General features: G+C 47.9%; 1 protein-coding gene, 1 long non-coding RNA gene and 1 pseudogene across 15 annotated transcripts in view; 2 read left to right on the plus strand and 1 right to left on the minus strand.

The window, feature by feature from the left end:
• CAMTA1 (calmodulin binding transcription activator 1) overlaps positions 1-27,652 on the minus strand; it is an 891,439-nt gene that overhangs the window by 752,495 nt on the left and 111,292 nt on the right. The window lies entirely within an intron of this gene.
• LOC309606105 (protein FAM136A pseudogene) lies at positions 1,211-4,890 on the plus strand (annotated as a pseudogene). The gene has a single exon. The product of its transcript is annotated as a protein FAM136A pseudogene (transcript).
• Positions 10,501-26,880, plus strand: LOC309628232. 2 transcript variants are annotated; one of them, XR_014244253.1, is made up of 2 exons: positions 10,501-24,025; positions 24,711-26,880. It is a non-coding gene; the product is annotated as an uncharacterized lncRNA (long non-coding RNA). The 2 variants fall into 2 exon arrangements; XR_014244254.1 differs by having other exon boundaries at positions 10,501-23,480.

Consider the following 27,652-nt stretch of genomic DNA (forward strand, 5'->3'; position numbering starts at 1 on the left):
CGTTCACAGGACGTGCCCTGGAGACTTGGGGGCTCCACTGCCCACACCCAGCGTGAGGGACCCACCAGAGAGCAACCGGCCACAGACCGGGGTGGGGAGGGGGGCATCGGTCCCACGCCGGAGTCTGGGAGTGGCATGATGCTGGGACCGGACTCTCGGTTGTAAGGTGGAGGGTCACCCCGCCCCCAGACCCCGACCTCAGAGAAAGGCTTGGTCAGGAGCAGGGCTGCCTGCTCGCTTTCTCAGCGACCGTGAACATCACTGACTCTACTCTCCTCCCCAGACCAGCGTCTCCCACCATGCCAGTGGCCACAGCTGCTGGAGGGGGAGGCCAGAGGCCCACGGCTGCCTCTGGCTCATTCACCACGTGGGCCCTCACGCCCTCCAAGGCACACCATCTCCTCTCGCCCCCAGGCTCTGTCCATGGACCTTCCTCCAGCAAAGAAAGACCACCTCCTCCAGCCCTCCCTCTCCATCCAGGCTGCGCTGGGCTCCCCCATCTTGAAAAGCAAGGTTCACTCAGCTCTCTTCTCCCCATCCCCCCTCCTCTGGCCACTCCTCACCTTCTTGTGAAACTTCTCAAACTGCAGTCGCACCGACACCTCCAAATCAGGAGGCTGGGCAGGAAAAGGACTCAGGAGCAAGTCCCCAAGAGGACCAGACAAAGAAATTATGAGATGCAGAAATTCTGAGACCTTCGAGAACTGCTACATTTCTTAGTTGAGTGAATGCACATACCCTGCTACAAAAATTATCTTCCAAGTTTGGATTTTAGGTTCCTGGAGTAAAAGGAGTGAAAAATCTAATTTTTGAAACCTTCATAAATATGTGCATTTCTTTGGATAAAACTACCTAAATGAATCCACTTTTGCCTGACAAAGTAGAGGAATCCAAAGCTCCTGAATTTTAAAAGCTTCCATTAAGGTATCTTTTCTTTTTTCAAAAAATAGTGAATTGAAAAATAAATCAGAAGGCTTAATTAAGCCCAAGGCCAATAGGAGACAGCCAGGACGAGGCTCCCTGACAAGTCCAGCAAGCCCAAGCAGGGTTGTGTCTCCTGCTTTTCTTATTTCTGAAGCAGCTCCAGCCAAAGGCGTGCCTTTGAATCGTACAGAATTAGAATTCTGCTGTGTTTTTTTTCCCAGGCAGTACAGTATGTCTTCATTGGTGCTACAGCAGGCTCGTAAATTAAGATAAAAAGCCGGTGAGCATGTGGGCGCCGGCGCGGCAGGGAGCTGCGCGGGGTTGCCGTGGCAGAGCTGCAGCAGCTCCGGGTGCAGGAGGCGGTGGACTCTGTGGTGAAGAGTGTGGAGAGAGAGCATCCGGAAGATGCAGGGCCTCACGTTCCGGTGCAGCGCCGGCTGCTGTGAGGACAGCCAGGCGTCCATGCAGCAAGTGCACCAGTGCACTGAGCGCTGCCGTGCACCTCTGGCTCCAGCCCAGGCCCTGGGGACCTGCGAGTTGGAGAAGTTCCAGGACCGCCTGGCCCGGTGCACTATACACTGCAAGGACAAAGCCAGAGATTCAACGGCTGCGGGGAGTAAAGAGCTTCAGGTGAAGCGGCGGCTGGAGAGTTGCATGACCACGTGTGTGGATGACCACGTGAACCTCACCCCAACCATGACCAAGAAGATGAAGGAGTCTCTCTTGTCCACTGGGAAGTAGCTGTCTGCTATTGGCCATCGGGGCTGAAGGCAGGAATCTATTTAAAAAGAGGAACGGAACGGGGATTTGGGTTTTCTAAGGAAAGTTTATGAATGAGGAAATTAAGGATGGCAGCAAGTTTAAGGCCTATGTCACTTGCCTCTGGTTCTTTGTGTGAGAATCCTAGAAAGTGAAAAAAACTGGTGCTAAAATTTGGGTCAGAGATAGCACAGGAGAGTTTTTGTGAGCCTGAATTTCATGTGGCCAGGGCTTATCCTGGCAACAGGGAGTCTCCCTTGTACCAAGCCAGAGCCCTCCAAGGTACCAGATTCTCTTAGTACACAGATACCAACAGGCTGGCAGGTTCATCTGACCTGCTTATGATCTGGTGGAGTGTGAGGAGAGCTGTTTCTATTCATTGCCAACCTCCTGTTTACCAGAAGGATCAATACAACATTTTCCACAAACCGGAAATAAAACAAAATCCATGAGGTCACTAATTTAGAAGGGGAAAGGGGGCTTCTGGGGATTTGTTTTGCTTGGTTTTGTTTTATATACAAGGGCATGAAGTTACTTTAAGATGTAGAGTTGGGAGAGGTGGTTTGGATAAAAACTTTGAAAGGGTCCTTGCGGATATTCATTTCTGGCCGTCAAAACGTGGATGTGCATTTCTTAAAATTCTCACACATGACACCTTTCAGCCTGGAGACCCTGAAAAAATGTAAGAAGCGCTATCACACTGGTAGGGGAAGAAAACCTCCCCTCTAACTGGCAGCCATGATGAGCCCTGAGGCTGTCTGCAGCAGAGTCAGCGGAGTGACAAGACAATCTTGCAGTGACACTCACGCTTGAAGGGAAAGGGGATTTTGACTGTGCTGTATGCTAGTATTCAGGAATGAACAGCGAAAGAGGAATTGTTAGCTGCTTAATTAAGAGAGTTATGAAGTACTGGCTTTGGAAAAATCTGTTTTCCATAAAACAAAACAGAATGAAAGCCTAAACCCAGTATTGCTTACTTTGCCCCCTGTAATAACAGAGCTCTGTTGAAACAATCCCTTGGCAACACGAAGGTCAAAGGAGAAAAAGTCAGCAACTCAGGGGCGAGCTGTGACTCCTTTAGAGCAAAAAACGGGACAGCCCCCCGTTACCAAATACCACTTGTGCGACATGCGTTGTTCTTGCCCCAGTTCAGGCACCTTATCATTTTATTAAGGACCTTGTTGCGTTTTTACCAACTTATTACTTGATAATATAGCCTGTCTGTTTGCTGTTTCAAGACTGTGATACATTTTCCTAGTGGTTTGGTTTTAAAAATAAATAAGACTTCATTTTTCTTCAAAAACAAAAGCTGGTGGGATGGAGACAAGAATGTGTTCCTGAGGAGGGTCGAGAAAGCAGCAGAACACTGGCCCCAGAGTTGGTGGCTCCTGGCACCTTCCTGGCTAACAGGGGCTCCCCGTTTCCTCAGACCTGCTGAACTAAAAGCCCCGACTTCCGCAAGCCAGGCCGAAGCAGGCTGCATCTCAAAGAGGGAAAGGTCTGTGACCCAACCATGCACCTGTGCCACCCTCCCTATGGGTCTGCCTAGGACCAGGCACTGAGAAGAGACAGACAGCACCCCATGCGGCCTACAACTAGTACCACTGGCCAGAGGCCACAATAAATGGCCATGGATGGCCACTAGCTAGGCCATCCTAGCTAGTAGCTCTGTGTGTGAATTGCTCTGCCTTAATTCAAGTGCACATTCATTTACTTGAGAACTCAGTACCTGTTAAATACATCAGGTGCTGTCCTAACACCAAAGACACAAGAGTGAAAAAGCCCTGCCTTCTTGCAACCTACATTCAACTGGGGGAGGAAGGCAGCAACCAGAATCCCTCAGAAATAATCAATTGTGATTATGCTCAGCACCCCCAAAGGCAGTTTAGACCATTTGACACAGACCCTTGCCCTAGTGCAGGGTCTTTCCCCCTCTCAAGATGCTGACACGAACCCTGTGCTCCAGACAAAACGGACTATTCATTTGCCTCCAAATCCATCCTTGCCTGCTCCCACGCCTGCATTTGTGCTATTCCTTCCCCTAGGAAGGGCCCCCTCTTTACTTCTCAAACATCCTACTCTGCCTTCAGAACCGAAATCCATGCCACCTCCTCTGCGAGTCTCTCCTGGTCCCCTCCCCACATCTCCCTCCTCTGCCCATTCCTCAGCTTGGTCTCCAGCATGGAGCGTGGAGCCCGGCACAGCACAGTTTGAGGGGCTCACACAGAAATGCTCATCCATAAAGCAACTTAAAAACACTCAGGAAGAGAAAGAACAGCATTCAGGGTAGGAAACAGTTAGTGGAAGCTTCCAGGAAGAAGCTGACCTGAGTCTCTGCTGGAAGAAGCTAAGTGGGGTGAGGGAGGAGCAAGGAACTCTAGGCAGGGGCCAGCACCTGGCCAAAAGCTCCCGGGGATCAAGCAGGGTGCCGGCCACCAGCAGCAGAATGCCTCCCTTGCCATGATGGCACTGTGCTGGGGAGGGCACCCCAACAAGGATGGCGGTGTGGGGAACCCCAAAGGCAAGTGGCTCTGGGGGGACCCGTAGGCGCCCCAGCAGAGCACTGAGCAACCTGATGGAGCCGGTGTCCCGCTGTGTGGGACTCACAGGTGGGGGTGTAGGGGACTCAACCTCCCCAAGCATCTGAGCCAGGGGATGTGGCGGCCAGAGCAAAGATGAGGGCTCCGATCTAGGGCCAGGGGGAGAAACTGGCCCCAGAAGTCCAACCCCTCCTCCATGGCCTCTGTCCCCAGGAACGCTCACACATAGAGAAGGAAGGATGGCACTTAGGTCCTTTCAGAGAGGGGGAACTGAAGCATAGATAACGTGACTCACTCAGGGTCATGGCTCATTGACGGCAACCTGGGTAGGTCACACCTGTAGCCGGACGGGGGCGCTGGGGAAAGCAGCCCAGCGCTGGCATTACAGGGCGTGGGCTGGGTTCAAATCCTGCCTCTGACTTACCAGCGGGGTACCTTTGGGCAGGCCACTTAACCTCACGGAGCCCAAGCTGCCTTCCCTGCAAAGTGGGAAAAACGCCTCCCCAGCTGCCTGACCGGGTAGTGGGGAGGATTCTGTGACCCATGCATGGCGACTGGCAGTGGCCTGGCTCAGCCCAGAGTGGCTACAACAGAGTATCCCCTGCGTGCTGGGGTCTAGTCTTCTGCTGAGAGGGAGACAGTGGGGACCACAAGGGAGCTGGGAGAAGGTGTCATCCAGCTGGGGGGACCGACCAAAGGGACCCCCCCCCCAGGTAGGGCACCCCCTGCAGAGGGAGAGCGCCTCAACCCAGCCGGTCACCAAGTGGAAATTACGAACTTCTCCACTTCGGCAGCAGAAATACCAAGGTTATTTTGCAAAGTATAAGAAATGTTAATTCCCTGGGGCTCTTTATGTAAAGATAGACTAGAATCAAGAGGATCGAGTGGCTCCCAGGAAACTGACAGGAAGAGAGATGCACTTTAATATTTCATTAGTGTCCCATTAGCAAGATAACACACATTTTCACACTTGCTGACTTCTTGGGGATAATGTCTTATTCAGAAACAAACGGGGACACCACCGCCACTTACCCCACTGGCCTGCGAAGCATCCTGAAGCAGCCCATCGGAAAGGACTTGACCTTCAGGGTTATGGCTACCCAAGCCAATGAACTCAAGAGTGTGTGACTTCCTGGGAGGCTCCTAAAAAACCTGCTAATCCAGATGAAACCCAAGCAACTGAGGTGGAAAAGTAAGGAGGCAAAGCCTTTCTTACGCTTCTCAAACCAGGCTCGCACTGCTCACCCCTCCAGGCCACCCACCAGCTGAGGGATCCTAACACCTGGCCATCACCTCTCGCCCTACAGCTACAGCTACAGCTACAGCTACAGTGGAGGGCAGGGGAGGGGAGGCAAGGGGACAGGGATTCAGGAAGACAAGGGGTGGGGTGTCCTTAGCTACCATTGTGCAAATCACTGTCACTTTCACTTGCTCAGCGAATATGTACCAGGCACCTAGCGTGTGCCAGGAATAAGCTTGAGGCTGGGCACAGGGCAGGACGCACACAGCAGGCACGGAAACAGAGAGAAGTAATGAAGTTTGTGGGTTGACGTTTCACAGCAGACCCAAGAGGCAGGCTCGGTGTTCCCATTTTTCAGATGATGAAAATAGCTCAGGGAAGTTAACTGCCCTCCGCAGCTCAAGCCACAGACTCGGCTGCCTGTCCTTGCAGCCGGAGGCAGGGATGCAGTAAAGGAAGGGGCGTGGTAGGAGGGCTCTGGGTCCTGGACCTGCTCTGCCCTTGGGCAGGGGGGCCACCTGCCCCTTGTTGGTCTACCTTTCAGGGTATTTAGAGATGACAAAACACATGCAAAGACTCTGCAGATGAGCTTTGTTTCCAGGCTTTCAGGTGTGTCACTAAGGTCTTATTTTCTAGATGGACGATAATTGCCAGCAGGTGGGACAATCGCTCAGCCCCTCCTCCCCGTCACCCATGAGGGCACGAGGTACCAAAGAAACTGAGCACAGGCAGGGCCCTCTCAGCTCAAAGGAGCCACCTTCATTCATGCGGCCTCCTGGGCGCCCAAACGCCCTCCAGGGACCGCCTTATAGACTGCACTTCCTGGTCCTGAGCAAAAGTCATCATCTGCGTCCGAGAAGCAGAGGGCATCTGGCCTCCAGGGACACCCTCCCCATTTCCCTCTAATTTGGTCTATTAATTTAAAGCAAAGGAAGCTGCCAGGAGTGGTGGGCACAGGGGATGGCTGTGAGGATGTAATTAACGCAGCTGCTCCAAACGCAAGGTGATGCCTCATCACCTCATTAGCAGGTGTACAGCAATTTAGGATGACAACCTGGAGGACGGCAATGGGGACACGCAGCCCCCTTTCAGGTCCGTGCCTCGCCCGCCACTTCAGTTTCCTGGCTGTCGAGCAATGATAAACAAAGCTCTCCCAGTAGAAGGCTCCGAGCTGCCGGAAGCCCAGCAAGAGGCGCTGGCGCCGGAAGGGCTGGCGGCTTCGGGACCAGGCCCAAAGCACCCCGGACCCAGCAACCACGGGGTCCCATGCAGAGACCTGCTAGGGGACAGGCAAGCACAGCTCCAGCTTTTAAATACTTCCCCAATGAAGAGTCAGCGTGGGTTCCTGACCCTGTTCGCTGCGCTCTGCAAACACAGAAGACAAAGATGGACCATGAGGACATGGTGGCCTTCCCAAATCGTGACCTGCTGGAGGGACACAAGGTAAGCAGAGAGCTGTTTCCGAACATCACATCAAGTCATTTGAGCATTTTCCCTTCAAGAAACAAGACCAGCCAACCTATAAGGGAAAAGAATCTGAAAAAGGATAGATACACAGATACATAGATAGATGGATATATAACTGAATCACTGTGCTATACCCCTGAAACACGTTGTAAATCAACTATACTTCAATTTAAAAATAAATAAATAGGGAGGGAGACGCAAGAGGGAGGAGATATGGGGATATATGTATATGTATAGCTGATTCACTTTGTTATAAAGCAGAAACTAACACACCACTGTAAAGCAATTATACTCCAATAAAGATGTTATAAATAAATAAATAAATAAATAAATAAATAAAGTGGGGGGGAATATAAATAAATAAATAAGAAACTGAATAGTAAAGAAACAAGACCAGCATTTCTCCCCACTTCCAAAAAAAAAAGAAAAAAAATATATATATATATCTCTAACTGACTTCATCTTGTAAGCCTCAAATACAGCAGAAGCATTTCAGCAGAGAGAGTTAACCCTGCGAAGTTATGCTGCAGCCTGGCTCAAAAGAGACACACGGGTAGCTCTGGGCCACCCAGGTGACTCTACCCACGCAGAAGCTGGAAGATAACTGGGGGAAAAAGCAGAAAAAAGGTTACCATATTGGTGTGTTGAGATGACAACCCTTCTCTTCTTTCCCAGCAGGTCACCTAGGTAAAGCCCTTGGCGGCTTTGGAATTACCTGGATTGTGAACTTTAATGATGACCCAGCAGAAGAAGATACACAAAGTGTCCCTTCGATCCCTGAGCAGCCACCTGGGCCCAAAAAAGGTAACACTGCTTCAGCACATCTGCTCCACAAGGGCAGTGAGGGGGTGTGCCCGGACCCCAAGGCCCAGTCACGATACAGATAAAGCCAAGAGCAGAAAAGGGATGTCTGCAGACCCCATGATGGCACATCGTGAAAGGCCCACTGACTTGGGGACCGGTGAGCGGGACGAGGTTGGCTGCTCAAAGCTCGAAACAGGCTGGGCCGCCCTCAGGGTGAAGAGTAGAGCAGATGCAGGAAATCTTCCTTGGCGTTAGGGTAACACGGGAGGGAGGAAACCCAAAAGCCGCCATCCCCTCTGAGAGCTGAGCCCGAAAGAACCAGACCTGGAGAGCTCACTTAGGGGAGGTTTTCCCAAGTCTTTTCGTGCACACGGATTAATTTCACCCGGGTCACACTCACGATCTGAGGTCAGCCCAAGGAGGCAGGTGGGTGCACCCAGGCCTCACCTGTCACAGGGCTGCCTCTGGTGGGCCACCCCACCTGCTGCGCTTAGACCCACAATACAAACAAACAGCTCCACAGCCACACCAGCTCCTAGGAAGACTAGAGCCTTCTCTACCCCCGCGTTCTCTCCCCCTCGCACACAACTGCAGCTCTGCCAGGTATAGCTCAGTCCTCAGCTGTGTCGGCCCAGGGGTCTGCTCTAGGGCCCCACCTCAGGGTGGAGACCCCGTTCACCTGGGAACTGCGCCCCTGTTGGAGAGGCCCCGGGGCCCAGCAGCCCCGAGGCGGGCCCTTTCTGGCTATGAATTTCCAGATGATGGCTGTTCCTGACCCACCCCAAGGGGCCAGCAGCATTTCTATGATTTTTGCTTAGAAAGAAGAGTTAGTCGTATTTCTCTTCCAAATGCAGCTGGAACAGGGAGGCAAAACTGACCTCTCACACGTATTTTGCATTAATTCAGAAATACTCTATCCAAATAAAGAATATGAGGTGACTTTACTTTATGCACCCTTTCATCTAAATTATTAAAAGCCCACGTATAATACTTCGGACAACCAAAGCAGACAAATTTTTTCTCTTAAGGCAAGGAAATCCTCATTTTCCTGGAGAGCAAAAGAGAACGTGCAAGTCAGCCTGCTTAATCCTACCTGGCTCCATTGAAAAAACAGAAAAGGGATTATGACGTAAAATGACCAGGATGCTTGTGGTTATTACTGTACTTCACCATGTTATTCTTTGATTCGATGCCTTTTAATTAAATTTAAATTGATCGAGCAGTTTCAACAATGATTTCTCAATACTCATGTGTGATTCTGAAGATGCTAGAATCTGGCTAAATTAATACTTCACGCTCACCTGCCAATAACAACTCCTGGTGAAAAACTGCACATTCAGGAGCCTGGCAAAGACTGTCCCACTAAGTAGTGCTGGGAGGACGAAGCAAGTAGCATCTCAGGGCAGATTCCCAGCTATCTGTAGAGTCTGGTCTCACAACATCGTACACAATGCCTCGTGAATAGTATTTTTATGAAAGTTGAATCAAAGCGTATTTTAAAAAATTTTCTGTCCACCTTCCCAACTCCACTCCAAGAAAATAAAATGGATGCAGACTTTGGTTCACAACTATGAACTCGGACTGTGCCAAACCCGGAGAAGGGTGACAGGACCACTGTCCTAAGAGGCTTGAATTTATGGGGAGAATCAGGAGGTGAGCAAGTTGCCAATTCGCTGACACAAAAACCTTTTCTTGGGGAAAACGCACTGAACTTTCAATCTGCTTCTTGAATACTCTAGCTTAGCATCTGCAGTGAGCAGCAAAGAGTGTTCTGTGTGCCAGGAAACAGATAAGCTGTGGGTAAAAGGGCTGCATGGTGGGAGCAAGACAGAAGCCCCGGGACTTCCCTGGTGGTGCAGTGGTTAGGAATCCACCTGCCAGTGCAGGCAACACGGGTTCGAGCTCTGGTCCGGGAAGATCCCACACGCCGCGGAGCCCGTGCGCCACAACTACTGAGCCTGCACTCTAGAGCCCGCAAGCCACAACTACTGAAGCCTGCGAGCCACAACTACTGAGCCCACACGCCACAACCACTGAGTCCGTGCACCGCAACTACTGAGCCCACGCACCACAACCACTGAAGCCCATGAGCCTAGAGCCCGTGCTCCACAACAAGAGAAGCCACCGCAATGAGAAGCCTGCGCACAGCAACAAAGAGTAGACCCCGCTCGCTTCAACTAGAGAAAGCCGGCATACGGCAACGAAGACCCAACGCAGCCAAAAATTAATTAATTACTTAAAATTTAAAAAAAAAAGACAAAAGCCCCGGCCATCCACCTGCGCAGCATGGAGAGCGGCTGGGAGTCCTCCATAGATGCCAGGCACCCACTCTGCCAGGCTCAGAAGGCCAGGGGCCACAGTGGAGGTGGGGCATTAAAAACCCCTTCCTGTGCCTTATCTCCAGGGAGACGGATAAGACACAAGGAGGTGGTGCGTGTCAGGCAGCTGAGGCGCCTTGAAGAAAACCAGCAGGCACACAGGGTGAGGGGTGCTCTTCGATGGGGTGACAAGGGGAGCCGTGTGAACGGGGCATCTGAGCAGAGCTGAGGGGAGGAGGCGTGGTGAGAACTGCCTGGGGTTCCAGGCAGAAGGAACACAAGTACGCAGCCATCAAGAACACAGGAGCTGAAGCCAGACCACCCGAAGCCAGGAGGTCACGGGCGGGCTCTAGATTCCACCACAAGCGTGATGGGATCTCAGCTGGGCTTCCGAAGGACCGCGCTGGCTTCTGTTTGGGGGCAAGCGCAGAGGGCAGGCAGGCAGGCTGGCTCTCTCTCTCAGAAGTCACGGCCACAGTCTCTGGCCGCCGGGATGGCTGCCCGTCCTCCCTGTCGGGCTGGCCCAGTACCCGCTGCTCCCTCCCCCAGAGCCTTCGGTGTCTCGCAGGGAAGGGACCGGCAACCCAGGGAACCATGCCAGCTCGCTACCTGGCAAGAGTCACATGAGCCCCGGGAGGTGCCCCAGCTCCGGAAGGTCACCGAGAGGCAGTTTGGACAAAGCCCAGGACTCCTGCCTGGCCTTCATTCGAAGCTCACCCCACGGCAGGCCTCGCCCGAGTTCCTGAATTAAGCTGCAGCGTCCCACTCTCGCCCTTCAAAACTTCTGCGCCCCTCCCACGAACCCGGGGACCAAAGGAGGCGGGCGGCCAGGAGGGGGAGGGTGCAGCAGCTGAGGCTGCCAGTTGGTTTGTCCTGTCTCTTCCCAGCGAGCGTTCCCAGAGGTCAGGGACTGTGTCCCCTCCTGCGTCCCAGGGCCCAGATGTCTGGCAACTCAGCAAATAGTGAACGTTGACGCTGCTGCTCGGGCCAGGACAGCCCGTGACTCTTACTGTTTCATCAACTCAAGGACACAGTGGAAACCACACACTGGATTTTTAAAAAGCAAACAAACTGCAAAGCAATTAGAACAAGCGAATCACAAATATTTAAATATTGAGGCCTAAAATTGACATCTCCACTTCCTCTTCCAACCCCAGGACAGCAAGGCGGAGTCCCAGCTCAGACGGCACCAGCCTCCTAGCGGTCACCTCCGCTCTGCCTCTGTCACCCGCAGCTGCTCAGCCTGGCAGGTTTAAACTTCGCTGAAACGCATATTTTGATTTACTGAGAAACTTGCGTTGGCCGCAGGCAAATAATAACTATGAGAATATTTCATAGCGCCTTCCTCCCGCACTCCCTTTAGGGAAAAGACTGCCGCACTCAAAAATGAAGGGGAGGGAAAATAAAATAAAAAATACATCGAAATAACAGCCACCTAGCGAGGAGGGGAGGCAGATTTCTGAGCCAACCTCCAAACTCACGTGGCTCTGATCTACCTTTGACACAATCTCACTCTGCCTTCTGTTGCTTAAACAGTAATTATTAAAGGCATCAATGAAAAACGCCCGCTCCACCGCTACCGGGGCTGCGATCCCCGGTCCATCCCTGCCGCCACCCTGGCTTTCTGCGTCAGTGGGGTAGGACCGGGCTAGAATAGAGCCTCTTCTCTGGCTCCAAGTGCCACTTCATTTAAGGCCAGAAGAGAGACCACGGCCCACCCACGGCCCTGCGAGGAGTGAGGAGGAGCAGACACGACGTGGGCCTGTTCTGCCGTCCCTCATCAGCATCAGTAGCCCAGGCACAGCACCTGCACTTGGCGAGGAAGACAACTCCCCTGTGAGGAGACAGCCTTTCCATCTCCTGTGGAAGGACTCCAGCCAGTGAGTGGGTTTCTCCCCATCCTCCTCCCCAGCCCTCCCCAGGAAGGGAAGCCTGGGAGAGTCCGATCGCCGGGACCCCTTGGGACGTGACATGAAAGAGGCAATCCCTCTTCTCAGCATCAACGCTGGAAAGCTTCCAGATCCCAGAGTGGTCCCTCCTGGTCGTCAGAAGAGATGGTGGGTGACTCGGAGGGCTCCTGTGGCCAGAGTGCAGACACTCAGACAGGAAAATGCAGCACCAGCTCCGCATCCCTTGGGGCATCTGGGGGAGCCTGGAGTGTGGGAGAGTGGAGCCTTTCCAGGGAGGGGGAGGCAGGCGCTTCCACCAGGCTGCCCAGGCGGACTTCAGTAACCCTATGTGGGCCCCTCTGGGTATGAGGTCCTGTGTCTGGGCCCAGTACACACGAGTGAGAGATCCAGTACTGTCCCCAGTGTGTGTATACACACTCATGAATTACTAATAAAGAAATATGTGAAGTGCCACACAAACCCAAAGCAGGGAACAACCCATTCTGCCGGGGGACGAGGATAACACAGGAGGGAAAATGTAACTGAAACTCACAGGTGCTAACCCTAACCCTAACTGAAATCACGCAGGGACAGATCACGCAGGGACAGACGGGGCGGGCACTGCGCGGACCAAGGGCTTCATTGTCATTCTAAGGAGCTGAGGCTTTACCTTGCGGAGTGGAGGGAACTGAAAGCAGAAGTGGGTTGTAGGGAAAGGGGGAAGAAGGCAGGGAGACCCAGGAACAGGTCAGGGGGTCATGGGGGCCCACTCTGGGGCAGTGGTGGGAGGGATGGAGAAGATGGAAGTGGGGGAGGGACACGAAGAACAGGCAGAACTTACAGATGTTCATCCACAGACTCCAGAAAGCACCAAAGGCACCAAGCAGCGGTGGGCCTGGGCCACTGGTCTCAGGGGACACCCAGAGCCAGAGGGAACAGTAGCTGGGGGATTGATGAGTTTGGTTTGGACAGTGAGTGTGAAACGTTCAGTATGCAATGAAACACAGATGTGACACTCAGGAGGGAGGCGGGGCCTAAAGATACAGATGCAGCGTCACGGGTGTACAAATGGAAACTGAAACCGCGAGAAAAAAAGTTTCTTTTAAGCCAGAGTCCTCTTACAAGAGAAAAGAGAGCCAAGGACACACACGGAGGCCCTGGAATCTCAAAGGGGAGCCAGGAAAAAGGCAGGGTCTGTGCGGTGAGCAGGAGAGAGGACGGTGTCCCAGACCAAGGGAGAGGACGGTTTTTCTTCGAGGAAAAAAAGGGACAATTAACATCAACAAATGTTGCAGAGAAGCCAGGAAGGATGAGGGCTGGAAACTGGCCTTGGGATTTGGTCACGTAGCGTTCTTGGTGAATCCTAAAATGAGAAGGTTCTAGTGAATGGGTGGGGAGGCAGAGGTCCGACTTCTATGGTCAAGGAGAAGATGGGAAGGGCAGTGGAAAGAGAAAATAGTAGCAGGAAAGGTCTGAGAGAAACTTTACAGGAAGTGAGAACAACAGCACATTTGTGAGTAAACGAGAGAGAGCAATTCAGAGTAGACATCTAGATCTTTACGAGCTTCAACTCAGAAGAGAAGTGTGAGCTGCAGATACCTTGGGAATCATCAAAAGAGTGGTGATGGTTGAAGCCGTGCCCATGGACGACACGGCTCACGGAGAGTCTAGACAGAAAAGCAAGGACCCTGAGGTTTAAAAGGAGCTGGAGCAAGAGCTTCTTTTCCAATCCCCATCCCCACATCCAGCTCAATCCATAAGGCTGGTATTCCAGCCACATTTCCTTCTAGAAGGGGGTGCCCCGATGATTAAGGCACATGGAAAGTCTTCAAGTTCTTTGCAACACTGAGGTTCTATAAATGGTGAATGGGTAAATAAAGGCAGATCCTATGGGATCCAGGGTCAAAAACACAGGTTACTTACCTGTCCCTTTGATATTCTGAAGCTTTGAGACATGTCAAATCAATCAATCAGAAGTTGAGCCTTCCCTCTTAACTCCAGGAGAATACTGGATAACATCAACGACATGTACCAAATAGAAACGTGGGTCATGCGAAGTGCACGTAATGATAACCAAACAGAAGGGACAGCTAAAAAAAGTCAGGACTCAACAAAATGTCTACATAAGTGAGATTTTAAGATGCTTCCATTAAAGTACAACTGCCATACAATAAAATGTAGAGACCTTAATTTGTTTGACGATTTTTTTTTAAAACATCTTTATTGGAGTATAATTGCTCTACAATGGTGTGTTAGTTTCTGCTTTATAACAAAGTGAATCAGTTATACATATACATATGTTCCCATATCTCTTCCCTCTTGCATCTCCCTCCCTCCCAACCCTCCCTATCCCACCCTTCTAGGTGGTCACAAAGCACCGAGCTGATCTCCCTGTGTTATGCGGTTGCTTCCCACTAGCTAGCTATTTTACATTTGGTAGTGTATATATGTCTATGCCACTCTCTCACCGTGTCACATCTTACCCCTCCCCCTCCCCATATCCTCAAGTCCATTCTCTAGTAGGTCTGTGTCTTTATTCCCATCTTGCCACTAGGTTCTTCATGACCTTTATTTTCCTTTAGATTCTATATATATGTGTTAGCATACTGTGTTTGTTTTTCTCTTTCTGACTTACTTCACTCTGTATGACAGACTCTAACTCCATCCACCTCACTACAAATACCTCCATTTCATTTCTTTTTATGGCTGAGTAATATTCCATTGTATATATGTGCCACACCTTCTTTATCCATTCATCTGATGATGGACACTTAGGTTGCTTCCATGTCCTGGCTATTGTAAATAGAGCTGCAATGAACATTCTGGTGCATGACTCTTTGAATTATGGTCTTCTCAGGGTATATGCCCAGTAGTGGGATTGCTGGGTCATATGGTAGTTCTATTTTTAGTTTTTTAAGGAACCTCCATACTGTTCTCCATAGTGGCTGTATCAATTTACATTCCCACCAACAGCGCAAGAGTGTTCCCTTTTCTCCACACCCTCTCCAGCATTTATTGTTTCTAGATTTTTTGATGATGGTCATTCTGACCGGTGTGAGATGATATCTCATTGTAGTTTTGATTTGCATTTCTCTCATGATTAATGATGTTGAGCATTCTTTCATGTGTCTGTTGGCAATCTGTATATCTTCTTTGGAGAAATGTCTATTTAGGTCTTCTGCCCATTTTTGGATTGGGTTGTTTGTTTTTTTGTTATTGAGCTGCATGAGCTGCTTGTAAATCTTGGAGATTAATCCTTTGTCAGTTGCTTCATTTGCAAATATTTTCTCCCATTCTGAGGGTTGTCTTTTGGTCTTGTTTATGGTTTCCTTTGCTGTGCAAAAGCTTTTAAGTTTCATTAGGTCCCATTTGTTTGTGTTTTTATTTCCATTTCTCTAGGAGCTGGGTCAAAAAGGATCTTGCTGTGATTTATGTCATAGAGTGTTCTGCCTATGTTTTCCTCTAAGAGTTTGATAGTGTGTTTGACGAGTTTTAACAACTACCTATGCCCATGTGATCATAGCCCCAATCGGCATTTAGTTCTTTTCCATCACCGAGGCAGCTTCCTTGCTCTTCCTAGTCACTTCCCCTCCCTGCCCTCAAGAAGCCACTTTACCACCATAGATTGGTTTGTACTTCTTTTGTTTTCTAGATCCATCCATATGGTTGTATCAGTAGTTCATTCTTTGTATTGCTCAGTGGTATTCCATTGTGATAACAATTTATTTACCCATTTTTCAGATGATAGGTATTTGGGCTGTTTGCAGTTTGGGGCTTTATATGAACATTCCTGCACAAGTCTTTTCATGAATGTGTATTTTCTTCTAAGGTATTGGAATTGCTGGATCATACTGTAGATGTTCAATTTCATAAAAAGTGCCAAACAGGTCTCCAAAGAGGTTGTACCACTGAATGCACGTAATACTCCACAATCTCACCAATATTTGATGTTGGCAGTCTTTCTCATTTGAGCCATTCTAATAGGTGGTATCTCATGGTGGTTTTCATTTGTATTCCCTGATGAGTGAGATGTCCAGCACCTTTCCACATGTCTGTTGGCCATCTGGGGATCTTCCTTTGTGAAGTAACTGCTCAAAAGTGCACAGGTCTATAGGTTCTGACAAACAGGGTTGTGTGACCATAACCATAATCAAAATACAGAAAATTTCCATCACCCCCAAAAGTTCCCGTGTGCCCTTCTTGGCCAACTCACCTCCACATCTAATGCCCAGCAACCACTGATCTGTTTTCTTTCCATATAGTTTTACCTTTTCCAGAATGTCAGATAAATGGAATCAGGCAGTACATAGCCTGCGGAGTCTCTGGCTTCTTTTCACTCACAGAATGCATGTGAGATTTAGCCACATTGTATCAGTCTGTTTTTATTGCTGAGTAGTATTCCAACAAAGGTGTTGATTCATTCACCAGTTGAACGAATGCCATTTGGGTTTTCAGCTATTGGAAATCATGAATAAAGCCACTGTAAACATAACTTTTCATTCTCTTAGGTAAATACCTAGAAGTGGGATTGCTGGGTCATATTGTAAGTATAGATTTAAAATTGTTTTAAAGGGCAGATTTATAAGAAACTGCCAAACTTCTTTCCAAAATGGCTGTGCCACTCTGCCTTCCCACCAGCAAGGTATGAAAGTTGGTATTATCAGGTTTTGGGTTTTTTTGTTTTACATATTTATATATATATTTATTTATTTACTTAGCTGCACCAGGTCTTAGTTGTGGCACACAGGATCTTCATTGTGGCATGTGGGCTCTTAGTTTCATCATGTGGGATCTAGTTCCCGGACCAGGGATCGAACCTGGGCCCCCTGCACTGGGAGCGTGGAGTCTTAACCACTGGACCACCAGGGAAGTCCCTGTTTGTTTTTGTTTTGAAGGCATTCTAACAGGTGTTTACTAGTACCTCATTGTGGCTTTTAGTTTCATTTCCCTGATAATGAGGTTGAACTTCTTTCATGTGCTTTGCCACCATCTGTACATCTTAGTGTCTATTCAAATCTCTTGCCCATTTTTAAACTGCGTTGTTTTCATATTATTGAGTTTTAAGAGTTCTTCATATATCCGGGATATAAGTCCTTTATTAGACATATGCTTTGCAAAAGTTCCCTCCCAGTCTGTGCCTTTCCATTGTCTTAACGGTATCTTTGGAAGAATAGAATTTTAAAATTTTGATCAAGTCTGAAATACATTTTTTTTCTCTTGTGGATTGGCCTTTTGGTATCTAAGAAATCTTTGCTTGTTCCAAAGTCACAAAAACTTTCTCTTTTTTCTTCTGGAAGCTTTACAGTTTTAGAATCTAAACTTTGGCCTATAATTTATTTTGAGTTAATTTTTGTACATGGTCCAAGGTATGGGTCAAGAGGTTCATGTTTTTTGCATATGATGTCTAACTGTTCCATTATGATTTGTTGAAAAGACTATCCTTTCTCCATTGAATTGCCTTTGCACCTTTGTCAAAAATCAACTGACCATGTATGTGTGGGTCTATTTCTGTACTGTCTGTTCTATCCCATTGATCTATGTGTCTATCCTTTTGCAATACCAAACTGTCTTGATTACAGTAGCTTTATAGGAAGTCTTGAAAATCAGGCAATGCAATCTTCCAGCTTTGTTCTTTTTCAAAATTGATTTGGTTTTTCTAGGTCCTTTGCATTTCCACATAAACTTTACAATCAACTTGTCTAAACTTTGACTAGGATGGCACAGAATTCATCAATCATTTTAGGGAAAGGGGGCATCTTAACTACATTGAATCTCTCAATCCGCAGTACAGCCCTCCATTTACGTAGCTCTTCTCTCATGCCTCCCAGCAATGTTTTGTAGTTTTCAGTGTAGAAGTCTTTACACACATTTACTTAGTTTTACTCTAAGGTATTTGATGTTTTTGAAACTATTGTAAATGGTATTGATTTTTTAATTTTTCTTTTTTTTCCTAATATATAGAAATACAATTGACCTTACATCTTGCAGCCTTGTTGAATTCACTCATTCTTTCATGCACTGCATATACGTATATATTTATTCCCCAGGATTTTTCATAATCATGTTGTTCGCAAATACAGGTTACATTCTGGAGATAGATTACTTTGTCTGAAACTACAAAGGATAGGTGCTTTTCAATGATTAGAAAGTGTTCCAAATTTCAGGGGGGAAAAAAAAAAGCCTTGGAGAAAATTTACTTTAACTGTGTAAGTTGAGATGGCAGATTTTTATCTCAGTTTTATTTCCTTCTCTTGTTAGATTAACACCCTCTTACAAGGGAGGGTGGGAGGCTGTTTCGCTGCACGGCAGTGGGATGCGGTCATCGGGGCATTTGGGTGGACGGGACAACCTACACACAGCTTCGTTACTCCTTCTATACATCGCCTCTTTCTCCGGTGTGGTGTCAGTGCCGGCAACAAGCCTGGAGAACACCAGCAGCCCAGGGAATGAAGCAGACGTCTTAGTGCCTCTCCACCCTCTATCATCTGGATATTTACCATAAGCTTCTGATAATAAGATCTCCGTGGGCCTGCTAAACAAACTTCGGATTTCACGTGTGATTTTTCAAAGAGCTCCAGGAAGTGGGGCTGTTAATAGCACTTTTTCCACCAGCACATGAGGCACGTGATAAAGCCTCAATTACAGGTAACCAATAATCCGATGACAATAAACACATAGCAGTGTTTGAAATGTAAAAACTAAAAGACCCTTGTTGAACAGGAAGGCAGCATCAAGTTCACCAAGTTTATGGCTCAATTACTGAAGTCCACAGAAACAAGGAAAGAGATCAACTGATGAAAGACTTGACAAGGGATTGGGTTTTAAATGTATTTCTGCCACCATCTGATTTTCTTCCATCCTGCAATCTTATATAATTTGACTAAAGTCCTCAGTCAGGTCTATGGTATCAACCACTAGGATCTGTTTGAAGTTAATAATTGCCTCCATCACAAAAATCAAGTAATTACTTATCATGCTAGTGTTTTTGCCCAATAGCTTCACATGTGATTTCTCTATTATGAGGCAGTGAGACTATATATGTGTGTGCATTTGTGTGTTATATATATAATTTTTTTAACAGAGAAATAACTCTAGAGCACTCCGCTACCATTCTATCAAATGCAAGGCAAGTGATTGCTGAGTTCCCAATTATGTTCAGCCTTAAATCACACTGCTTGGTCTGGTTGTATATCCAGCCCTACAGGGAGTTGTGCAAAGGCATATATTTGGCAAGCTTTCAAACCACGGCTACAAAACATGTGCTGAAGAAAATGATTCAAAATATTAAGAAAGCAGTCATTTATTTTAGAAAGCCTGTTCATGTGAGACAATAAGCTGCTTCCCAGAATAGGCTCCATCCATCAGGAAAGCACTACAAGCCAGCACACGCCGGCTGGGGCCTGAGGCTCAGCCACTGCACTGCCATGATTATGATTCACCATCCACGGCGCATCTGAGATGGATAAGCAGGCTGGCCACGCTTCCACGATGGCGGCCGAGCTGTCCAGGGTGGCAAACCCTCCCCCACCCTGGAGGCGCACCCCAAGCACAGGTGATCTCATGGACCCCAGAAAACCACCTGGTCTTCCCTGCGGATCCCCACGAGAGCACTGAGGCACAGAAGAGGGATGGAAGGCCGGAGCACCTTGGTGCTGGGTCTAGATCAACTACTGCTCCATTAAGAGATAACAGTTCAAACAAAACAAACCAGGGCTCCATGGCAACCAAGTACCTGTGGTCAACCAGGAGGTCTGCTATGTGATAAGAGGCCAGTGGCCCTTCTAGGGATCGGGCTAGCTGGGCCCGTTAACCTTGGCCAACTGAAGCAAAGGAGATTCCGTCTGAGATGAGACTCGGGAAATCTCTTTCCAGTGTCTTTCCTGAACTACCCACTGGAAACCTTCTGTACCACCCTGAGGGGCCAACCCACAAGCCAATTCCACCCAGAATAACTGTTCCCAATGACTAGCCCATTCTCTCACTGTCTGTGAGCTTTAACTTATCTGCCTGAAAGAGAGAATTTATAACATCTCCTTCCATCACTCCAACCTGAGGAATGGGCAACAGATGAATCTTGTAAAGTATACATAATGATTAGTTTTCTCTAGCTCAGGACATACTAAAATTTAACAAATATTTAAGTCTCTCAACCAACTTTAAGAAACATTTAGGGACTTCCCTGGTGGCACAGTGGTTAAGAATCTGCCTGCCAATGCAGGGGACACGGGTTCGAGCCCTGGTCCGGGAAGATCCCACATGCCATGGAGCAACTAAGCCCGTGCACCACAACTACTGAGCCTGCGCTCTAGAGCCCATGAGCCACAACTACTGAGCCCACGTGCCTAGAGCCCGTGCTCCACAACAAGAGAAGCCACCGCGATGAGAAGCCTGCGCACCGCAAGGAAGAGTAGCCCCCTCTCGCCTCAACTAGAGAAAGCCCGCGCGCAGCAACGAAGACCCAGGGCAGGCAAAAACAAATTTATTTATTTATTTATTTAAAAAAATAAGAAGAAACATTTAATGAGCCAACCACAGTACCAAGACAAGGAACATAAAACTGCATCTTACTAACTGAACCACTGGAATCTCAGCTTTCCTAAGGCAACCACTTTGAATCAGTGGGGGGTTTCAGATACCACTAAACACAGCATCTGCAATGAAGACGGAAGTTACTGGCTGGTGGACAGCCAGAAACGTCTGCAAATATCTAAGACAAGAGAGGACATACCAGAAAAAGACAACCAAGCAGTTCGTGAGCAGGAAATCATTTAGGCTCTTTTAAGGGTTAGAAAGGAGAAATGAACAATGGTAAATGAGTGCTTTTCCCTTGCTAACATCCAAGGCCAGTGAAATATGGCCAGTGAAATGCAACCAGTGTGTCCATCAAGAAGGGCCAGCCTCACTTATTCAAGCTGGATCAGAGGGCCCTGTCTGTTTCATTTTCAAACAATTAAATAATAAGGACCATACACACTAAATGTGTGTCACACACACTGTCAAGTGTACCGTACACACTAATTTCTAATAAGCCACATGGGAAAGTCACTGCCCTTCAAATGCTTAACGGGATTATTGACCACTAGCAGCCAGGTACATACGGGAATAGGTTTAGAGTATTCAGTTGACTAAGCCAGCATGTTAATTTCAAAAGCAATCAACCAAAGGGTCGAATCAGGAAAGCGAGACCATTTAAGAGTATGCAGTGGATGGTTTCTAGTGTTTGTTATCAGAGAAAAGTGGCTCCAGTGGAGACAGGCTTATTGAGTGTTCAGTAACTAGGAAACCAATGACTGACAGGCACTCCCAACTCTTCTCCCTGCGACCAGCTGACCCTAAATACACACCAGCTCACCAGTAACTCATGGTGGGAACACTGCCTGCTGTGCTGCCCACTTCTTACAAACAAGACCCTCCATAGACTGGTCAGAACCCATCTTCCAGCCCTATCTACCCACCTTCATCTCACACGTCTCAATCCTGCACAGGCCAGGCAAGGTGGGACCAGGCAGTCGGGTACCTTGACTTGGGTGGCGTCAGGCTCCATCACACGTGGAAGGGAGAGATTGTCTCAAACCGAGTCCAATGAGCTGATGCTCAGAAGCGACTCAACTCCTCCTGCTCAAGGGCTCTGTCCACAGGTCTGAGTTCTAAAAAGGTCCATTTCACTATCAATCATCTGAGAAGTTACTGTTTTTATTCATAAAACCCAACCACTGTAACAACGTGCTGATCAAGGTAGCAGCAAGGATGGAAAGCTGCACAGGGGAGATTCTGCTTAGCAGACGGGCCTCCTGGGTTCTACAACCCAGTCCCCAACTAGCACATTTGAGACCAAAGTAAATGCTTCAATCGCCAGCATGGAGTGGCATGATATAGTTGAGATTCAGTGAGCTGGAAATATGATTCTTTTCTCCCTGAGGAAGGTGAACGTGAAGGGCTCAATTAACTACTTCCAGGCACTGTCACCAACTTCCTAGGTATCAGCAGACTTACCACATTTTCCTCCTAAAAATCTGAGATGTCTCCAGGAGGAAAACCAAGGAAGCAAAAAGAAAGCTCCCCACACCAAAGTTTAGATTTCTGCAAATATCGGTATCCTAGTAGATTTGTTCCCTCACCCCAGAATGAAGGTGGAACATAGAAAGCGTCCCCACCATGCTCATAAGAAACACGCCATAGGAGAAATCACAGAAAATGAGGCCTGGCTTTCAAGCTGGGTGCAAGGGAGTTCAAATTCAGCCTCTGGCAAGGGAGGCCGCGCTGCCCTGTCCCACGGCCCCAGCAAAGACTCAGAGCACCGCTGGGGGGGCTCCCACTGAGAGCCAAGAACGCCGGCAACATTAACTTTTCATGGGCAGGGGGCGGGGGCAACCACATTCACATCCTTCTCAGGACACAGGCCGATTCTGTTGAAGTACAGCCATTCCGTGAACCCCGGAATGCCAACTTTCAATGTCTAAAGGCAAGGCTTACAGCAGTGTTTCCTCAACGGTTCCCCAAAGGACTTCAGGGCTGTCCTTCTAGGGGCCCAGTTATACCAGGTCAGGGCACCCCTAGGACAGCAGTGATCTCCGGGGTTCCTCGCCCACATCCCCTTAATCAGTGATGATCTGTGCACTTACCGGCACTTCTAGCTGCTGGGAATACAGCTGAGGAGACAAGGTCCCTGCCCTAAAAGAGCATGCATTCTAGTGGGGTGGGGAGGAGAGGAGAAAAGTAAGGCAAAGAAAGATAAAACATTTCAGACAGTAATAAATGCTATTAAAAACACACACACAAAACCTGCCAGATGACACAATGACGGGGGACTATGCTAAATTGAGTTGACCGGGAAGGGCCTCTCTAGGGAGACGACATTTGAGGGGAGACCTGAATGGCATGAAGAAGCCAGCATTGCAAGAGGGGGAGGAGGGCAGGGCATCACGTAGAAGAAACAGCCAATGGGAGAGAGGCACACTTGGTGTGTTCCGGGTACAGGCAGCGTCAGTGTGCCCAGGAGGAGGGCAAATGGCGGGCAGTGTGAGCCGTGGCAGGACCAGACCACGAAGGCCGACTGTACGCCACACGGATGGAGAGTCACCGCAGGGTTCAAGCAAGCTAGTGACCTCATCCTAATTACATTCTGGATAACTCATCCCGGCCCCGCCCAGGGAGCCGAGGAGTCCACCCGGGAAAAGGTGATGGATGTCCAGGCAAAGAAAACGAGGGATGCTTGGACTCGGGAGGTACCCGTGGAGACGTGCAAAGCAGAACACATCCTGGAAGGAGAACCGAAGGACTTACAGACGGAGTCCACGTTTGGGTTGGGGGAAAGGGCAGAATCAAGGACACGCCTGAGCTTCCGGCTTGAAGCACCGCTGGGTTTGGATGTCTGCCCTCGTCTTCACTTTCACAAGTATTCTCCAGGCTCTTTCCACCAACAGTGAACTTCAACCCTCACCATCCACCTTTTAACAGTGGACAGAGAACACTGTACCCCCTGCAAAACTGAAAGGCAGACTTAGGAACTAATACTTATAATCATGCTCCAAAATGAAAGGTGAGTAATTCCAGCCTAAGGGAGACCTGACAAGAGTCTAGAAGCAGCTGCCTGAGCTACTCACCCGACTCCGCCCGTGACACCACCCTCTCGACTGGGAAGACTCCCAGTTTCCTGGCTCTGCCCAGGCCCTCCAGACGGAGAGCTGCTCACGGAGCATTTTCAGCTTCCTTTAACCAGGCTTTTTAAAACAGATACTTTTTCTACCCTAAGTTTGTCACCATTTAAAATGTTGTGCTGGTTAGTGGTAATTATGTAAACGCAAGCAGCCATGTCTATTTTTGAAAGGGAACCCCATTTTGCATTCTTACATCCTGAAATGTTTAAAATAGCTAGTCCAGTGATGTTTTCACTTTAGTCGAACCGTTTGTGTGGATTTAAATACAGGTTCAGCAGAAACCAAAGCAAGCCACACATTTACTTTCTATGAAACATCTAAATCAGAAGATTAAAAGCCTATTTCACATTTAACAGAAAGAAGCCGTCAAATCAGCAAAGCAACAGCCTCACTGTATTTACTGCCAACCAGGGCTGAGGTTTGAGAGGTAATCAATTTCGGAGGGGAGGGATGGGTTTCTTTAAACTCTTCAAAAAAGGAAAAATACATTTGAGCAAACCTTTAATTACAGTATCTTTCAAAGAACCTACAAAGCCTTTATTCTTTCCAAGCCTAATGCTTTTTAAAGGCAACTCTTGCCCCTTAATTCCACATGAAATATTCAGTATAGCATAATTAAATTTTATTCCACGCTATTTTTGTTGGATTCATGGAAATAGAGGGTGGTAGCATCTTTTAAAACAAACTTCCCAGCCACTTCACTTTCACAGTGAATGGCTGGTTCTCAAAACTGAATTTAAAATGCAAACCCCACTCCAAATGCATATTTCAGTCCAGGACAGACAGGTGGGTTGTAACACCCAACCTGCAAAGAAACGACTGCCCCCCTCCTCCACTCACTAAACTGCGTGTGCCACAAGGTGCCTCTGAGCAACGATCTCATTTTTCAACATGTAAATACCGGGGCCTTGTTTAGTTCTTCATGTGAATCTATCCGGTGGGTAAAAAAAACAGAAAAGAAGAAGACAGGGAAAGAAGCGCCCATCTGTGGCAGAAAGACGTGTAATCTGAATAACTCTTTGGGTAACTGGATCGTTTGTGGGGAGTGGGCTTGATGTTTTTGGTCACTATGGCAACTGACATAACCAAAATCTTATCTCTTTTCCAATCAGTGTCAGTCAGCTCCAAGTGGACACAAACCATCTCTCTCTCAGACTGGTGACCCAGATCACAGGACTCAAAGAAACAGAAGTGGTAACACACTTCTCGAGGGATCCACAGCCAAGTCCACCAGCCACAGGAAGCCTGGGACCCCATCTAGTCTGACTTTCCGGCATCAGTCCCATGGGAGCCCCCCCGATGGGACATAATCCTATTAAAACATGTATCGCCCCCATAATGTGCACAGGAAGCTAAAGTCTTCATTTTACATTTTGCAAACGTATCAATAGGGACCATCTCAGATCAATGGTGACCCAACCTCTCAGTCCAGCCAGACCATCCCATTTGCTTTATAACTTCCTAAAAGGCACCAAACCTAAAGAGGGTAACCAAAACAACGACCACAAAGATTTATCAAGTGACATCCGACATTGTTGTAAGAGAGCAGCATGTCCACCCATGCTAGAGGCCATTAGAAAAGCCACCGGGGATTTATCCCGTATGCTGCTCCAGAATTCTGAGCTGCCAGGCTAGAACCAGGAACACACCTGGATGCTTTGTCAGCTTAAAAAAAATTTTTAAAAACGATGGTTCTTGAGACTGTTAGAACTTCAAAAGATTAAAATGTATCTTAAAATAATAAAATAAAATGTGTCTTAATTCTTACACTTGACTTTGGCTTTGTAGATTCGTCTACTTTATTGATTTTAAAAAAGACCACCCACCAAACTCAGCCAAGTGATCAGTGAGAACTTAACAGCCTGGGAAAAGCTGCCACTACAGCCACCAATGGGTTCCTCTGAACTCATGGTTCCAGAAGGGTTAAAATGAGCTGCTAAAAATGGAGACCTAACCAAAACCAAACAAACAAACGTGACGACAAATTAAATTTTTAAACCACAGAAACAGGTATTCGAATTTAAAGCATCTACCCCACCATATTTGCAAAAAAAATTTTTGAGACTCATTTTCGTTTTCTGTTCAGATCTAAATGTTTAAATAAGACGTCTGCTAGCTTTTCAAAAAACCTGGCCCATTTATCACTTTTTCGAACTACATCATCTTCCCATTCAAATATCTCAGTGACTCCTGTAGGAAAGATGCTGCTCGTGTCCCTAATGTCGAGGTGTCTCTGCAGCACAGGGTGTACCCAAAGATCACAAACAGGATGCCGCCTCAGAAGAAGCTGCAGTTATACTGGGGCCTGTGGAGGCTCCGTGACGGCACAGACCAGTTATTTCCCCTGAAGGCACAGCATGGGGAGATTCTGTTAAATCAAGCCTAATATTGCTGATTTCACAATACTCAGTAAGGGTCTGGGCTGAAACAAAATACATCAACTGTCAATTAAGTATTGAAGAAATGTTTTGCATATTAAAAGCATAAATATCACTGGGGTGGAAGTTGGCCAATTTAAACGGGGGAGGAAAGGAGCATTTTCACAGCCACATCCTTGCAGGAGTACCAGGCAGACGTGGGCTGGAGGGGCTCAGTCTATGTCTGCAGGACGCCTCTACTGAACTTCAACTCCAACTCTTGCTATGTGACCTCAACCAGGGGTGACAAAGCTTTCCCTGCCTCTCTCTCGGGGTTGTTAAGAAACCAAATAACATGTCTGTGAAATCATTTGCTTAACCGTAAAGGCACATAAAATTTGAGTTGCTGCTATTTTTGGTTTATATAATAATGCTAATTATAGATTATTGATATATTAAAACTAGCCAGTGAACTTTTAACTGGGAAACCCAGCAAGTTTCTTTCTGTATCTCTGAATATTAGAAATATTTGGGGACTGGGGGAGGGGGCAACTGAAAATGCATGTGCTTCTACCTTGACTTAAACTGTGATGGTGTGAGAAGCAGCTCTGAGACTGCAAAAATGCCCAGTTGAAATAATGACATAAACTGCCTATTTCGTCTTTCCTTTGGTTGTACAGCTCATTAACTGCATAAACAGGGAAACTATTTAGGTGTTAAGATCCTGGAAAATCAAAGAAGGTATTCTGATGTCAAACGGTCACACACATGGACCAACGTAAAAACAGAAAGATGGTTTGGAAGCAAATGCCACATCTACAGCAAAACTCAGGTATTCAAGGCCATCATTTCAGCCTTAGCAAAGCAGTGAATTGGCACTTAAAGCCAAATTTGATCAAAGTTCACAGGGATTATACATGAAAAGTTATCAGGAAAACTCAACAGTATAAAAGTGAGGCTTGCAGGAAAAACTAGGTAAGGAGTATATGAGAACTCTGTACCATTTTTGCAACTTTGCTGTAAATATAAAACTATTCCAAAATAAAAAGTTCATTTTTCGAAATGATTTCTTAAATTTAAAAAGGGGGGAGAAGCTTGCTTTTGAGGAAGAAAAGGAAGCTACCATATTTAATAGCACTCTGTGCAGTTCAATATAAGACTTTTTCACATATCAACTCATTTCAACCTCACAACCATCTCTTGACACAGGTTAAAATCAGCAGCAGCAGTCCTACCTGACAGCTAAAGAAACTCATAAAAGAATGATCTTCCCGGGCTTCCCTGGTGGCGCAGTGGTTGAGAATCTGCCTGCCAATGCAGGGGACACGGGTTCGAGCCCTGGTCTGGGAAGATCCCACATGCCGCGGAGCAACTAGGCCCGTGAGCCACAACTACTGAGCCTGCGCGTCTGGAGCCTGTGCTCCGCAACGAGAGGCTGCGATAGTGAGAGGCCCGCGCACCGCGATGAAGAGTAGCCCCCGCTTGCCGCAACTAGAGAAAGCCCTCGCACAGAAACGAAGACCCAACACAGCCAAAAAATAAAGTGAAATTCTTTAAAAAAAAAAAAAAAAAAAAAGAACGATCTTCCCAGGGGATCCCACGGCTTTTCAGAGGTGGAGGTGGGATCCAGTTCCTGGTCCGCCTGACCCCAAAGCCCAAAGCCCACAGCGTAACCAGGGCTGGCCAGGGGACCTAAG

The sequence above is a fragment of the Balaenoptera borealis genome (assembly GCF_965194805.1).
Source record: "Balaenoptera borealis genome assembly, chromosome: 1".
NCBI classification, from domain to species: Eukaryota; Metazoa; Chordata; class Mammalia; order Artiodactyla; family Balaenopteridae; genus Balaenoptera; species Balaenoptera borealis.